Source organism: Anguilla anguilla, chromosome 11, assembly GCF_013347855.1.
Source record: "Anguilla anguilla isolate fAngAng1 chromosome 11, fAngAng1.pri, whole genome shotgun sequence".
Taxonomy (NCBI): Eukaryota; Metazoa; Chordata; class Actinopteri; order Anguilliformes; family Anguillidae; genus Anguilla; species Anguilla anguilla.
Genome location: NC_049211.1, coordinates 10117040 through 10129735, shown reverse-complemented (window position 1 = coordinate 10129735; position 12696 = coordinate 10117040). Strand labels below are relative to the sequence as shown.

General features: G+C 44.2%; 1 protein-coding gene across 3 annotated transcripts in view; it reads right to left on the bottom strand.

The window, feature by feature from the left end:
- Positions 1-12696, bottom strand: part of prdm16 (PR domain containing 16) — a 294901-nt gene that overhangs the window by 235347 nt on the left and 46858 nt on the right. The window lies entirely within an intron of this gene.

Sequence of the window (12696 nt, the reverse complement as noted above, 5' to 3'; positions counted from 1 at the left end):
TTCTTTTTATTTGGTTTGAGCCTGAGGTGCAGCCAAGGATGCAATGCAACAAACACAAGAACCAAGTCTGCCTAAAATCGCAATCCTAAGTGTCCTTGCAGGTCGAAGTTGAGTGATCAAAAAAAAAAAAAAACTGAAAGCCTGCTTCTTTTAATCTTCTGCCTGGTGGCCAGTGCTTCCTGGTCAGAGCAGACCTGTGTGAAATGAAGTGGAAATGGAAGATTTACAGAGTGTGAACGCTGCTGGTGAATATTTCCTACACAGGGAGACTGAGCAGCATTCAAACAAACTAATTAACTCTCCGGGGAGGTGTGCAGCTTGAAGAAATATATAATCTCTGTCTCGGTTTTCCCATGTTAGGCGTTTCCAAACACGGTAACGGTTTGCATTCCCTTGGTGTGCCAGATGAGAACCAGCTAATGTGTCAGTAATTGGACAAATCGTATTTTTAGAACCGTTTTTAAATATCTCACAGCATGTTGAACAGTCCTAAATACAGGGGTTGCCCTTGCAACCCCATAAGCCCCTCCCCCCCACAAAAAAAGGGAAAACAGGGATTTTATATATATACACACACAGTCTACGTGTGTGTGTGTGTGTGTGTGTGTGTGTGTGTGTGTGCGTGCACATGCATGTGAGTCTGTTCGGGTGAAAGCGTGTACACACACACACAAACACAGGATTAACTATTTAAAAAAAGTATTACAATCCAGTCAGCGACTCCTGGCAGAATTAGGTGTGAGGTGTGCGTAGCCTCAGAAACGGGCGCTCGCTCACGCCCCTCCCGTAAAAAAAAACCAAAAAAAAAAACCAGCGACGCCGGGCATGTGCGAGGAAATCGGAGCCAGCGAGCGCAGGCCCGGGTCATTAGTGCATTTTATTGGAGGGCCGCGACGGAGGCCCAGATACCGGGGCGCAGACGTCCAGGGAAAACAGGCCTCAGACATCAACATGCATTCCCTCTGATTGGTCCCAGGCCCCCAGACCCCCACGCCGCCGCCGCCGCCGCAAACGTGTTCCACATTCCGCGCAGCCTGCTCCGGCTCAGCCTCGCTCTCTCGTTTTCTGTGTACGGGATCTCGTTGCATGTTTTTGTGTACAGGATCCCGTTGCGTGCATCATAACAACGCTGAACGCCCTTCCATTAAGGGGGGAGAGAGCTCTCTCTTTTACGCGCGCGCCCCTGTTTTACCGGGGCCCTCGGACGTCATCTGCACAAAAACGAGCCCGTGAATCTCGCGAGCGCCGAGCGCTACGACATAGATAGGCTTCGGTTTCCAGCGCAGCTGTAATGACTGCCTTTCCTGTGATGAACCTCAAGGGAGCGTTCCTAAAAAAAACCCAAAGAAAGAACTGATTATTTATTTTTTTATTTATTTTTTTTATGTTTAGAAAATCAGCCTAAACAAGAGTTGGGGGAGGGGGGGGTGGTGGTGAGGGTGGGGGGTGGAAAAGAAGTTTTTAAACTTTACTTTCATCTTGAAATCAAGATGAAAAGCAATCATACATAAAAACACATTATCTCGGGCCACATCTGAAACACTAGCTAGTCTCCACACAATGCAATCGCTCCGCAGTTCAACATGGCTCAGTGGTCACATTGCCAGGTATGACAAGGTCCTGTAACACAATCACGACTGCAGCTTTAGCGGTGTAATGAAACTGAAGGGTCTCTGAGTCCACGGCAGGAGTAAGTGTCACAGATTTCAGGCAGGAAAACGGTCCAAGAAGCAAAGCGCAGCAGGACTACTCTCAATAAAACTCACAGCCCCACGGGCTCCTCATCCGTTAACAACCAAACAAGAAAGGGTGTTTGTTTATTCCCACAAACGCGCACCAATCACAGGGAAAACTATCAGCCTCAACGGCATTTATTGATCTCAATAAGTCTAGTAGAGGGAAGAGTCTATATTTTCATCGTTTTCAGTCTTTAGTTTTTTTTTTGTGTTACAGTACCATTGTTCCCAAAGGCTGTTTTTCATTACAGCAAAACAGGCTTGAAATTCATATGTAAATATATGCCAACTGCAGATTCATCTGATAAGCATAACAAATGACCTATATGGTTGTGGGGGGGAAAAAAACGCACCAATTAAGGAATCTTTTCCAACTAAAATGTAATTCAACTGAATGTCAATGGTCTGATTCATCTGTTCACATTCATTTTTGATGCCAGTAAACATCCTCAGTGAACTGGAAAGGGGATGCCAGTCATTTAAATGTGAGCACTTTAAGCAGTTAGCATGCCATTTTTTAAAAACATTATTTTATTGTAACTGAAATAAATGTTTTAGGGATACAGCTATGTTTTACTAATGCATTCAAATGAATGGCAGATAAAATCTAATCGTAAAAACAGATCTCTACTCAAAGGGCTTTATCAGCAATTCATTCACTCAGTGTGGCAACAGAACAATATCTTTCACTTCTGGGTACTCAGCCCGAGTGCAGCGTTTAAAAACAGTCTCTATCTCGATCCAACTCAGATCACTGCCTTCTTATCATTCAAAATCTAGAAAAAAACTAGAGTAAAAAGCTTTGAGACACAGAAAACATTGCTACACCCCCTACCCCCACCCCCTTGCCCTTTTCTCTGTGGAAGAAAAAAAAAAGGGAAATTTTCCATGGCGCGTTAAGTGCACCATAATTGTCGCATTAACTTCCATGGTCAACTTTTCGGATCAAAGAATCGCGGCTAACTCGCGTTTTACCACCAATTGCCGCGCTTGTTATCAATTAAAAAAACACATTAATGACCCGGTCGTTTTTTAAACCGGCTAAGGGGACAGGCAAAACAAATAAAGAGTTTTACAGCGTTAGGCACTTCAGAGGTGACCTTATTTGATATAGTGGTCAATAATTAAGGGGAGTAAACTGGCATTCAAGTCGCACTGTTCAACATACATGACTACCGCAAACACGGGTAATAAACATCCAACTAGCGCAAGGCATGCTCATCCATGCTGAATAATGGAGAGAAGAATTGGACCTGCCGCGTAAATTCCCAAGTCAAACAATATTAATGCAGCCATTAGTCTATTAATGGGGAGTTTTTCGCATCTCTTCGAAAAAGATTTACAACGTGTCGCACGCCCTCGTACGTCTCAACATTATATTTTCTTGGCAACAAATGAGCTTTTCCTCCAAAGATAAATAAAAGGTTATCTTCAATTTGAGGCTGTAACCCCGGTTTGTAGGGTGAAGTGATAACCGAAGCCTGTAATGTTTTGCTCTTCAGCCTTCAAGCAGAGCCCTAATAAATATTTGACCATTGTATGGCAGCTTTTACTGACTGCAATCACAACAATTGTATTTGTATTAACACCTAATGGGTGTTAATCATGTTTGACCTCTTTGCTTATGCTTATACAGGTATGGTAAGGAAATACAATATTTGAATCCAATACACCCATGAAAGCTTAATGTTTATCGTATTGAGCTGAAAGGCTTTTACCTAGTGTTTATCAAGTGAGGCTAACCTTTCGTCTAGTTACTCAAATAATTCTTCTCCTAGCTCAAGACTTTGCACAAGATGTCACAGAAAGTAGAGACACCATTTTTTGTGATAACCAAAACAACGTGTTACTTTTTCAGTATGTTTCTTCAGCATTTCCTGCATTTCATTAAAATGTCATCTGAAAGCAGATTCACACCAAAACCTCTGAACACACACTGCGCTGGTGAAAGAGAAACAGAGCACCTCGCTGCATGGGAAATTAGCATCTGCTTATTTTTCCTGTCATCAAACTGGGTTACGACCACTCACCTACAGACAGATCTCTCATTGTTCTTCCCACTCCACTGACTCAGTAGAAAATTTTTTATTCCCGAATCACGTAAGAGAGAGAAACAATGTTTTCCACACAAAGACAGACTGCAGAAATGTCAGGATGTATAAACTTGTGGTTTACAACATGGACAGTATAACGTCATCATCAAATTGCTTATACAGAAGGTGATTGCATCATAATTATTACCTGAAATCCACTAACTACACTATCCATTTTCTTCAGGGGTAACCTTAAACTGTGACAGACTGAAATAGACATTTTCTGATTCATGTTCACCCTATTATCCTGTGACATGAACGTTCATTAAAATGTGTAGTTCTCTAATGAGTCACCAGGGGGAGTGCCATTTATGGAAAGCCTATAAGACCGCTGCTGAGCGGTCACCTGGTCTGAGAGGCCATGAGATTCACAGGACAGAAGAGAATATAGTATTTAATCTAGGTTCTGAATATATTACTCATTTTCTACATAAATGTGTCCAGGGTAAAAATCAGCTTATCAAAAATATAAGTTGATTTTACTCTACGGAGTAGGCTATGTTAAATCATATTTCCCGGACTCTTATGCAGTTTGCTAGAATTTATATAACCTGAAACAATTCAAATAATTGACACCAAAATGGTTAACTAAATAAATTAACAGCAAACTGTTTGTTGTCTGTTTTATTAAAGAGGTTACTTTTCTTGCTTAAGCCATGATTAACATAAAGTCACAAAGACAAACATTTAAGCCTTTCCACACGTTCTACACTCCAGAACACACCAAGTACATTTAGGTATCAGCAAGATCAGGCAATCTGTGAAGGTCAGACTGATCAACCAGTGCACTGAAAAAAATGTTTCAGTGGATAAACCAAAAATCTTGACTTCAAATTATTCGAAAACCTAAAAAAAAATAAAAAAATAAAAAAAGGAGTAACAAATTGAAGTAAAATTTCAGTTTTAGACAATGAAGCATTTTTTCAGTGTGGGAATGCAGACGTGTTCTAGAGACAAGGCACCCAAAAAGTCTGGCGTGGGTGTGCCGTCAGTACGGTAGAGGCTAACTGTCACAGCTGACGGACATGCCCACACTGTACCCTCACAGGATCGCCAGCGCACCCACGCCGACAAAACACCCCGTCTCATTCTCTCTCTCTTTTCACGATCAACCCATCCTCAATTCTCAGCGCCTCGTCTGATTATCCCGCATCACTTCTTCTGCGTCTCTCCCTCCTTCTCTCTCTCTCTCCTTCTCTCTCACCGGCAGACTCTGACTCTTCAAACGATTAACTTTAACTTCCTGTCTGAAGGGCCTGGCGGGGTGAGGGTGGCCAAGGGGCTGCTATCAAGCCCTCGGGGTGAGGGGAAACACAAGCTAGCTATTTATTCACACGGCTTAAATGAAGGACCATATCCGCCCCTCCGCCCCAACCCCAGCCCACCCCACGCCCCACGCCCCGAAAAAGAGCACACTGTTTAAAAAGTGCTGCGTTAAGCAGAACCTCTCGGTAATAAATCAGGGAACTATTTCCCCCTTTTTCCAGTTAATCCCATAAATGTTATTACAAAAGTGCCTATTGGAAACAGACCTGCACCTCGGTCATGTATTTATATTAGGCTAAACGATGCTAGCAGCACGAAACATAGATCAGTAATATGTCAAATTAAGGACTATTCATAAACATTTAATTAACCCAGAACCACCAGCTCTGTTATTATTTAGTGCACGGATCATTAGATACTGTAAACCAAAAAGCGAAGCCCCTAGATCACTCTAGTGCTGAGCCGCACTGTTGTCACACAGACACCGACACCATTAATTCACACAAATGAATCCGATTCTGAACATTACCTGACTGGCCATTTATCAGGAGACCCCAAGTCCTCAGGTCAGCACACTGCTTTCAATTCACAAAACGATTCACCTGCAAGCATTTACTACAGAGGAAGCACAGCGGGTCAACGTCTACGCTGCCTTCCTTTTCCCGCCCCCAAATCTCTCCCCCAAACTTGGAATCGTTTGGGGGGGCGCTGGATACGTTAAACCCTATAACGCTAAGCTGGAAATTGTTTGTTGACGTTGAAAATCAGAAAGCCCCAAGTGAAAAGCTGGAAACATATAAAACATTAACTCGCGCATCTGGATAAAAGTTACTAACGGGTCTGGATAAAAGTTTTAATGTGAATCGTATCATAAACACGGCTCAGACATCTGTAACTTGCTAACCTCTAAATGTATTTGACTGTGACACAGAAAAGCTGGTCACTGATAACAAACGCGTTCAGCACGCCCAGGCACACGGGTCGGAGTGGTAGTTTCAGACGCAAGCGAAGGGTAGCCTTGGGTTACAAACAAAACAAATCAAATGAACCATCAGTCTCCTTCTCAAACGAAAAACTGCAATCAAGCATCTCAGTTCATGCAGTAAAAAAACAACCAGCGCATATTTACATGTTTCTGCCTATAAATTACTGCTAAATAAATGTATACGCAGCAAAGGATAAAAGTATTTTCTCAAATAATTTCTGCAATCTTGTTTCCAGAACATTCTCTTACTCTGTGTAAGGGTACGCCAGTGGTATGACATATTTATCCTGCATCAACAAAGAGATATGAATGCCATGTGTCTGTCTGTCTGTCTTTATCTGTCTCCGCTGCTTGGCATTCCACAGAAACACAACGGACACAAACAGAAATATACACTCTCCTTCTCTCCTTTGTTTCCTTGTGTCAACTTCAAAGTGTAAAGTTATCAGTGCTCGATCAGAATTTAGGTGTTTCAAACCAAACCAAATCCTGATTTCAGCATAAACGTGCCCACACCACTTGTTTCTTTTTGGTTTTCTTAAATTCTTTGTTTTGAATACCACATGTGATGTAGATGTAGTTTGATATGTATGAAATTCAAATAACAATGTCACATCCCTGAGGGTCTGCTTTTGTGATGCTAGACACTAGGATGTGATAGTAGATACTATTGACATTATGTTCACCTTGTTTTGTCATTACATGAATATTCTTTCACTAAATTTTTTCCATCAAGTATTATAGCATAGTATCCCACATAAAGCTGCAGTGTTTTAAACCGGCTTATGGTGAAATGAGAATCATTTCTTACAATGATGACCTCACAAAGAGTTTTCAAAGGATATTAACTAAAGACTTGCAAAAGATAAACAAAACATGAGCCTCTTCTTTTAATACCCACTCTTTTTATGCAATATTTATGCATTTCTAAACAATTCGTTTCTGTGGTTCTCCTTGTTGGTAAAGATGATGCATGTAAATTCTAAGAAAATGATGTTGTTCTTAAGTGCAAGTAAAAGGACACTGTTTAAACAAGGATGCAAACAGAATCCATCATCTGTGTCCTCAGGACATACGCATGATTGCGGTAATGACACAAAATTGCATATATTAAACGGAAAGATTCTCTAATGAAAGCCGTTTGGGAAGAGCTCGGTCCTGAGACTACAGCTGATAATGATACAACGATTCTCTCAAATATATTTATGTATTCGTCATTCCAGAGACGTGAGACACCGCGCTGGCTGTTTTCATATTCACCGCCGGATTATGAAGTTATCAATGGCAGCTTCTGGCTTATGAGGAAAGAGAGAGGAGGAAAGAGTGGGAGAGAGCCTGGAAGAGAGATGGAGACAGAGAAGAAAAAGACAGAGAGGAAGGAGAAGAGACAGAGTGAGTGAGAGAGAGGGATGGAGAGAGAGAGGGGGGAGAGAGAGACAGACAGACAGAAAGCGAGAGAAAGAGAGAGAAAGAAAGAGGGGGCGAGAGAGAGAGACAGACACAAAGCGAGAGAGAGAGAGACAGAGTGCGAGAGAGACAGAGTGAGAGGGAGGGACTGAGAGACAGAAAGAGAGATAGAGAGAGGGGGACGGAGAGAGAGAAAGACAGACAGAAAGTGAGAGAGAGAGAAAGAGAGAGAGATCTTTGCGTGAGTGTCCCTAATTGGCAGCAGAGCGGAGCTGTAAGCTGACATCTGCTGCTGATTTTTGGTGATAATAAATCAGTTTTGTTTCTCAGCTGGCCCGCTTCCACTCCGAAGTGCTCCGCGCTGCCTGCCCGCCCGCCGGAAAAGCAGGGCCTAGCGCTGGAAGCCTGGAACGCTCAGCACCCCCTTTCACTTTTTGGGTGGCCAGACAACTTGAGCCACGAAAGACCCCGGCCAAAAGATGAAGGGGGGAGGGGCTGGGGGGGGGGGGGGGGGGGGGGGGGGGGGGGGGAGAAAGAACCCCGAGTGCAGTGTGATTATCAGCGAGTGCCGTGTTTACTCAGACGTGTGAACAGTCTACAGCCCAATCCCCCCCCCGTCCCCCCCCACTGCCCCCCCCCCCAGCTCCCCTCTCACAGGGCCTAACCCCCACCAGGGCACGGTGAACCCCGGCCCTCTGACTAAACCTGTTTATTTATCCTGGGTCTTTTTTTTCCCAGCCGTACGCAGGCTGTCGCAGAATCACGTATCTTGTTTTCAGGATCGCTTTGTCAACAAGTGTAAACAGACAAGAGAGGCCCAGCGCACTGGGGAAGTTAACTACAAGACACGGCAGTGAAAACGCAAACAACTCACACACATCGTTTTCTCAATAAAATTCAAAGAGAACTGTTGTAAGACAGTTTTTGTTTTTTTTTGTTCAGCTGGTCCACACTCAAGATCTCGTACATTCATAACATACAATCACAACACAACAACAATTCATTATAAATTAATAAATAAAAGATAGAGATAGAGTGGCACATATCACCCCCAACATGTGGCACATATCATTCCACATAGCTGCTTTGGACGTTCAGAAATGCAACATTAGCTAAACATGGGAAATTAAGACATTTGTGAACGCCATCGTTGATACATTCGGACTATACTGCGAATCTTATAGGCTGGCCCAGACCGTGTGAAAGAACAGAGTCGCCGGTATACAGTAACCGCACTTTGCCTATCCCTGGGCATGTGGTTAAATCCGGGCTCAGGTCTACCGCTGCTGGTGTTTCAAAGAAACGACAGGGAAGGCTGAAATGCACGCCCCAGTAGACTGGAGCCATTTGACATGCGTGCTGTCGCATCCCAAACGCAGGTTCTGAAAGGCAACATGATCTCCCTGCGATCCGCAGCCTGCCCGCAGTTTCACATGAATAGCCCCGGCCCACGCCTCACAGTCACTGAACCAGCATGTGTGAGTGTGACATACTTATCTTTACATTACATTACAGGCATTTGGCAGACGCTCTTATCCAGAGCGACGTACAACAAAGTGTATAACCATAACCAGGAACAAGTATGACGAAAAACCTAGAGAGAAGTACCGGTCCAAGTGCAGGGAACAACCGCATAGTTCAACTTGGACCCTGAAGGATAAACTGATTAATACTAACACAAACGAGAACAGCAATAACGCAGTCTATGCAAAAATACAAGCAGTAGTTAAGACGAGTGCATTAACTAAGTCACCTACGAAACAGCTACCTAGTTACAACCCTAAGCTTACAGTCATTTACAGGGAGGTAGGGTGGGATGGGGAGAGGTGCAGCCTGAAGAGGTGAGTCTTCAGTCGTCGCTTGAAGTGGGTCAGTGTCTCAGCTGTTCTGACCTCCATCGTGGGGCCAGAACAGACAGGAGACGTGTTCGGGACGTTACCTTACAAAAGAGAGCCCATCACAGGGAACCTATAGAAAGCCGTGATGTTTAAGGTAATTGGGACCGAAAACAACGTTCTCCCTGGTCAAAAAGGTGCCAGGCAGGACACATGCTGGGGAAGGACATTTATTTTGTTTCAACAATGAGGAGACGCCACTAAAATCGGTGAAACTAATTTTCTGCATGCAAGCAGACACACACAAATCCATAACACACAACTTCCTGCGTCCAGTGCTCAATTTCCTCCCAGCCACGTGTTAACCAGCAGCTTTTGGGGGGTACTGTTACTTTTGTTGAAGGGGGGGGGGGGGGGGGTTAAACTGCAACAAGGAGGAGAAGCTGCCAAAATCAACAGGGGGGAGAGGTGAGAGGAGCGTGTCCCATCCCAGCAGGCTGAGGGAGGTGCGGTGCACACCATCCCAAAACTGTTGCACAGGGGGGGGGTGGGGGTACAATAACTTGGTTTAATAAGTGGACCTGATGGGACGTGGCCTGGCACGGTCCCTGGAACCTCAATCTTCCACCGGAGGGGGACTCCTGCTCCCTTCCAGAGAGAGCAGATCTCAGCCACGGCCCCTGTAATGAAAGCCTGCTGATTGCACTTCGCAGAGATCACAGGAGCAAATTAATCCTCCTGCACCAGCTCGCCTCTAACAGTGCTATCCCAGCCTGCCTCGGGGTCTCTCCATACTGGGCACCGCTTTTCAGCGCTGCTCTGTTTGGACAACTGCTCCGACCACATCCGTCTTTGTTCAACCGTTTTTGCGGGGTCTGGGATCCAATCAAAACCTGGGAAACATCTGCAAAACCCAAAAGCCTCCCATTTGCACAGTAGGCTTTCATTTAAAGGGCGTTTTGGACATTAAGGAAGTCGTCTTTCATTTTTCTCCTGTTGCACACCGTAAATCACGCAGACATCCCCATTAAAATTCTTCCGATGTCATCTACAGCAAGTCTTTCTGAGTCACATAAATAATACAAAAAACGAACGATGATGATCATGATGACTACGATGATTATTATTATTGGCTTTGTGCCTTGCATTCCTCAGTGTTGAATGTTCATCCTCTGAAAGTCTGCAGTCAGCCAGCGGCTTCATCTTCTGCATCTGAGCTGAAGCGGCGACTGTCGCATTGGGCTACTGAGCTGAGACAACCGCAGCAAGTAGCAGCGACAGGTGGCTGAACCGACCAGAGCATCGCCAAGAGTCACTGTCACTGCTGCAGTCCAGAGTGACTTCAAACATACATCTTAGGTACTATGTAATATGAATCAAAAACTACAAACCCAAAATACCACAAACACAACCGGCAAAATTTACTTACAAATAAGACTGATTCTATGTACATTTGTTCCAAACTTTGACTTTGAGTTCCAAGCAAGAGAGTTTGGCGAGAACAGCACTCACTAAAACTCTTGTGATCACTCGCAACTTAAGGACAAATGTGATGACTGCATACAGGCGAATGGTACTACACGAAGCAGCCTGGTTTTATGCTGTCTGTTCCTAAGCTGTACCACACATGCGTGCACACACAAGATTTCTAAAGTCATACATCCTATTGCAAAGCGCAGTTTTACCCCACATTAAATTTGAAATACATACCAAATACATTGGAAACAGCAGTGCTGGATAACAGACAAAGCATGTTTCCATTAAGACCCAAGTGTCAGAAGACAACATGTTTCAGCACTCTGGACAGAGTATGAAAACAGAGGCTCATATATCTATAAATCTGACAGTGTTAAAAAAGCCAATAAAATCCACGACATGGTGAGCAGATTACACAGAAGAAATCAAGTATATCTGCCACTGGTTATTAAAATTGGATTTGACTTGAATCTGCAATCTTGCCCCCAGAACCTCATTGCATCTATATGTCAGTGGCAGCACATATCAAACGGCTTTTATGCTATTCTAAGCGAAACACCACAAAAAATAAACGGACAGAATGATCCCAGGGGATGCAAAATGATGAACCATATCTGTAAAATAAACAGTCGCAGATCCAGTGCATTGGGAAAATCCCATCCTTATGTATGTCAGCACCACTTCTAATGCTGAAAATAAACCACCGGGGGGAAAAAAAAAACCCCAAAAATGGACGTCGCCAATGAATTTTAACTGAAGAAAAAAAATATATGACCTGGACCAGTATATCATTAAAGTATATGGGGCATTAGCCACACAGTGCATATGGCTTACAGCCATTTTATTACACATTTACAGCTCGCTGGCAGAACAACAGCAGCTTATTTTTGCTGTGGTGGGGGTCCGCACGGACCGTGTGGAGTCCAGGTGGAGCCATGTCACATGGAATCCAGAGGGACATCGAAACCCAGGAGCTCCCCCTCTGCCTGCCCAAAAAAATAAAAATAAAAATCCAGAACCCCGCCCCCACCAGCTTTCATCTCAGGGATATGATGTATATACTGAGGAAACTCCAAGGTCTATAAAAGCATGCAGTATGTAATTACACCCGCAGATTTTTTACTTAATTCTGGCCCACTGGCATCCTCAAACACAGTCCAGAAACAGGCAGACACACTCGCCCTTGGCTTGCCACCCTCAGCAGCAGGGTTTCCTCTCCACACCGTGAACCCAAAACACTCCACCCGCCCCATTCCACACGACGGCCATTTTGGCTCGACTGATTTAACGCCTCTCCCGCCAGGTCTAAGGAGGGTTAGCGAGCGCTGGAGCTGTTGCGGACGGCAGGCCCTGCTGGGCCCAGGCTGAGTATCTCTGTAGGAGGCCGTTTCACACTGAGCCTGGCCTCAGCTTTCCCTCCTGAGGCCATAGGTTGCAGCTCTGCACAGCCAAAGGTTGAACCTGAACTACAAAAACTAGTTTAACTAGCAGTTTAAAAAAGATCACTGTTGAAATATCTTTGTTGTGAATTCTGGAAGAAACCCATGTTCAAGATGACCATCTTCACAACACAAGCTTGATTAAATAACATCATCCACAAGTGAAGCAGCCGGCCCTGTCCAGCATTCTTATCACAAGTAATGACACAACAAAAGCTTAACTTATAGTAAGTGGTGTTTATGTTATTTTTGAGAGACCTCCTGGTCAGAAGGGGAAAGGGAGAGGCTTTTGCCCCCCATTACCAAAACCCCACATATACGCCACTGTCACATATCTGGCTGAAAATCTGTGGACCAAGAGTATTTTACACAGCACTAAGCAAATGTGCAGAACTGTTTTTTTTTTTTTTTTGAGTGCACTATCTTTAGGAAGATCTCCAGCAACTTTAAACTGAATAC